The sequence below is a fragment of the Opisthorchis viverrini genome (assembly GCF_000715545.1).
Source record: "Opisthorchis viverrini unplaced genomic scaffold opera_v5_3, whole genome shotgun sequence".
Classification (NCBI taxonomy): Eukaryota; Metazoa; Platyhelminthes; class Trematoda; order Opisthorchiida; family Opisthorchiidae; genus Opisthorchis; species Opisthorchis viverrini.
The window spans coordinates 1,855,528-1,860,580 of record NW_008751659.1 but is presented as its reverse complement, the minus strand read 5'-3'; positions in this window follow the sequence as shown (position 1 = coordinate 1,860,580).

The window sequence follows — 5,053 nt, the reverse complement described above, 5'->3', positions numbered from 1 at the left end:
TCTTTTTCCTGAACAGAAGAATACCCTCGAATTGTGGCGCTAGTGTTTTGCGAAGCATCTGCACTTCCAACTGAATCAGAAGGGCTTCCACTACGTGAACGTTTGCCTTTGTGGAGACGCGACAACAGGCGTTTCATCTTCATTAATTCAAATGAGCGGGCATTTTGCAGCGTCCTGTTATCTGTATGTTGATTAACATAAACAAATCTGAACATAGGTGACAAACAGCGAGGGTAAGTGGGAGTAGCTTTCATAAAAGACGGCATATAGAATAACCATACTCAAAGAACAGAATAATAGGGTGGCTGTCGAACGCTTGCTTTACGCTATGATCATACATGAAGCGGCTCGATTTTCGTCGAATGCAATCTATTTTCGGAAAGTAAGACTCACGGATTCACGGATTGATACACACAATCGAGGATTTGGCAACGTTTCCCGGGTCGGTTTTGTTCTTGTCGTTCAGCGGCTGTCGTTCACCTGAAGGGCACTAGTGAAAAAAGTGTGCAGCATTGCTCTTTATGTTCTCAGCGCGGGGCAGTATGCTCGCCAGCTGGAGGATTCGCATAAATAAATGTCTAGTAGTGCTTTAAACTGGGTTCTAGAAGGAGCGTGAACAACCGTCGGAGGAGGGTCATTCCACGAACCTACACGAAATGTGAAAAAATGTTGTCTGATGAATGTGTGTTCTGAGCTTGAAATTTTTCTCACTATGTCCCCGCCATGTGTTTGCTGGGTCAACAGTGAAAAAACTGTTGGTCAAGCTCTGTACAAACAGGGCATATGCGAGAATTGGGTCCCCTCGGAGGTGACAACACTCCAGGGGAAGGAGATTAAGCATCGCGAGACGCGGTTCGTAGTCCACGGATTTGAGTTCGGCAACCATTTAAGTAGCAGCAGCTGGACACGCTCAATGAGAATGACCTCTTTCGTGCGTCCTAAGGAGACAACTCGGTTGGTGTATTCCGAGAGCGGTCTGACGTAGGCGCAATGGGGTATTTGGAAGTCAATGCGAGTAATAAGGGAGAAGGTGCGTCGGATCATCCGTAAAATGGCGAATGCTTTTTGGGCCGACTTCACATGGTGCAGTGAGAAGGACAAGCTTAAGGGGACCCAGATACCAAACCCTTTTTGGCATCCATCCTCATGGTGTTTTCTGGTCCTTTCTCACCATGCATAACAAAGGCATTCTCTGAGTCTCCTCCAAATGATATATGGGCACGTTTTTCGCCATTTAGAGGAAGGTGCCAGTCCAACGACCACTGCTCTGCAGCGTCTATATCCATTTGGAGGGCACTGGCATTGGAACTCCAGGATTTCATGTTGCCCGCAGAAAGTGGACACGGGTTGCAAGAACGTCTGGAAGGTCGCTGACGTAGATCAGATACAGCAGAGGTCCCAGGACGGATCCTTGAGGAACTCCAATGGAGACTGGCGCCGGGGAAGGGTAGGTCGAGCTTATTCTCACTCGGAATGATCTGTCTGATAGAAACGCCTTGATCCAGTCGAAGAATATGGGATCCAGTATGGGTATTTCGTCCTTGGCTTGGGTTAAGCTGTCCATAATCGCGAGCTTGTTTGTCACGAAAGAGCGGCTCGGGAGATATAAGGTTGCTGGAAGTAAGGTAATCTAGGTCGGCTCGCTTCAGAATGCGTTCCATCGCCTTGCACGGTAAGCTAGTGTGGCTTAGAGGCCTTCAGCTGCAGGTGATAATCGGTCGCCAGTCTTGTAGATTGGTGAGACAATCGTTTCCTTCCAAGCAAAGGGAAGGCGGCCTTCGTCACGAAACTGACAAAACAACAGGTATAAATTATTTGCCAGGATCCTTGGATGAACCCCGTCGGGCCCCAACGCGCAGAATGGGTTGATCTTGTGCAAAAGTTGACAAATGTCCTCCACCGTGAAGAGCGACTCGCTTAGAGGCTGTACGTATATCCTCCTTGACAAGAGTGGATGTGACGAGCACGCTGGGGCTGAGTTTAGACACGCATAGTGTTCTCTGTAAACCTTAGATATTACTGTTAGATCACTCGTGAGTTCTCCGTTTTCAAAGTATAACTTCGTAATCAGGATCATCCACGTCAAACGCACCTTCCTGTTGATACTCTGTATGGGGAATTTGTTTAAGTGAGTAGTTCTCCAAGATCCTCCACATATAATTGCAAAAAACTACCTAATGGAATTGATGCGGCGTAGAGTATTCGCACAATTGAATTGATCTCTCGAAGGCCACGGCATTTTCAGGCTTGCCACTTCAAATTGTAGAACGTCTACGTATAATGCGTATGTTTCTGTATCATGGCAAATTATCTATCACTGCGATTTGTTGTGTGAGCGAATCCTCAAGGTCAATAAACACTACCGAACACTCCGAATACGTTGCCTAATGTGATAGGAAATCTTGAATTGTGGAAAACGCTGGCCTACTTACAATCGACGGAACCTTCTGATAGTTTTCCAGCCCAAATGATTGCGTGGACATCCTAAAACCTGCGCGGCTTTGTGGATGCAAAATAGGCAGAAGCGCGTTACTGCAAACAAATTTTGTCCGATGATTGCCATTTGCAGTTGAAATTACGTAGTCCATGTTCATTATCGGCAAAAGGTCGTGCAAGTTTTTTGGTAAACAGAAGATTTTTTCATTTAGGTTGCGAATTATGCTAGGAAGATCTCGACACTGATCGACTTGTCACATGGATTAAATGTGGATCGTGGTGGAAGGCTGAACGAACCCAGCTGAGTCACCTGACTAAAATGCGGCCAGGGGCTGGAGCGGGCCAATCATTCTTTATCGAAGAAAAGGCTCAAAATGTTCAAATTATTTAGATGTACTGATCGTGTTGATGAGTACATATGTCCATGATCGCATGATCATACCAGACGGTATGCCACACACAAGTTGAGACTATACATTATAATTATTTTTCTTTCGGGAGGCACATGATCTTTTTCGTCGGGGGGTATTCATTTGACGGTTGACGTCCTGGAATGAAAAGAGGATATAGTTAAGGTTGTCGAACTATCACCGTAAGGAAGGCGGCCGACAAGCGCTAGGGCTACTTACCTCAAAATGCATTTGAGTGGCTGTGATGTCGTAGGCGCATGTTCACACAACGCTATTTTCAGCGGCTATTCCACATGGCTAATTGCTGCATCGTTCAAGAAACACAAGACTTCATGAGATGCATGGGGTCTCATTAACAGGTGAACTTTTTGGTGCTGATGGGTCACATGAAATCATCTTCATCTCTTTCATCTAGCTGGCGCTCTACAGTATTAGTCGTAGTTGTCAGGTGTTTATCGCGGCTGTCGGGTATTTCCTCCTTGGACCCGAAAACACGGATAAACACAAACTTCTGGGGCACAACGTCGTGGGATTCTGTGCTTCGACCCAGGTCAACATCATAGGACGCCGTCTTTGTGGACAGAGTAGCAAGCACACCTTTGCGTTTTCTGGATGGGCCGATGGCCAAGAACCAGAAGTAATCCTTTTCATGTAGACTAATCTTTGGGACAAGCCTGAAGAGCATCACCACACAGCGGGCAAGGTTCGCAATCACAAAAAACGACGTGATAAGATACGCGACCCGTTGCACATCAGTTGTCACTAGTGGTAGTCAACCCAATATAGAGTCCATGAAATCCCAAGTCTGTGTCCCCAGACCACCATCTGGATTGAGGTGCAATACACTCGATGACCAACGGCAGGCCATCAGATCCAGAAACTGAGCCTTGGCACAACAGGATTTGTCCCTGAACAATCAATTGCTCAAATATGGCTATGGTCTTCCTGGGTTCAAGCCGCTAAAGCTTATCCATCACTCGGTTCGGTCGTTTACGAAGGCCGTCAAAAGCTGCCGGCGGTCGTTTGAGAACAAGTGTAAAGGGTTCATTTTTCCCGGTAGCTTGGAATCCGACAACCATCGAAGGTGGACGGGAAGCAAGCTAAGAAAAAATCTATGAAGAGTACTTCTTACTGCTTCGAACGTACTGATCTCTAAATGCAGAGAAAGGGTGTATGCTGGAGAGTCACGTCGCCTGGTAGAAAGGACATGTGCATTCTCCAGCATGAGTGTCAACCAGCTGGGTGCGCCTGGGTGTTTCTACCACAAACTATCATTTAAGTAACGCAGGTTATTCTTAATTTGTTTTTTCTAACACTATCATGGCTCAGCTGCGGCTGTTGCGGCCCCATTTGTCTCAAAACGAGAGCAATTACACACGTGGTTAATGGACTGATGGCTTTTCGGATATGATAGTAGAAAAGCATCACGTCGAAGCCAACCATGACTCTTGCGTCAAGCATTTGCGCCGCCAACTTGTCCATCACAAAAGTCTTAACTGTACAATTTTCGCCCAGTATTTCGTTGGATAAGTCGAGCAGCTTAGGCATGAAAGAAAATTGTTAGCTCGGTTCCTGCGACGTCTGCTATCGAGGTGTACAGCTTGTATCTACAGGCTGAATACTGAGTGCTTTAAAAATGCTTACCCGAAGTGTTTTTTTCTTGCGTTCCGTCTTCATTCCTCACATCTGGAAAGCGTCGGAACAACGCTGTCTGCTGCAATCGGGAGAAGCATATGTGGCTATAGTGACCTTCTGGCTGCCACAGAAGCACGTGTCCGGTCTCCCGAAATTTTACCTGGACCTGCCACAATAAAACCTAACTATGCGGCACCTACTCAACAGAGCCGGTCAACACCTGCTGCGGTAGTTGTGTATGTTCTCAGTGGTAAGGATATTACCGAATTCATTGGCCACAAACTACCGCACCTCAAGAAACAGCGTTCTATATTTCTGAAGGGCATTGTAGGTGCCCATTTCGTTTTCGGTTAGATGTCGATTTGCCGGAAGCCAATCTTACAGAAACTTTGACAACTTATGGCTGTGCTCAAGAAAATGAGAGGTGGCTGCTATTTGGGTCTTTTGCCTCCGTTGACAAAACCGCACTAGACAGTCAGTAGTGCGCGTACTGATTTTTCTTAGCGAAAACGCTCAACTTACCAGCTTCTCCGGATTCCCCGACTTCCCGTTGGTCTTGGAAGTCACCTGCT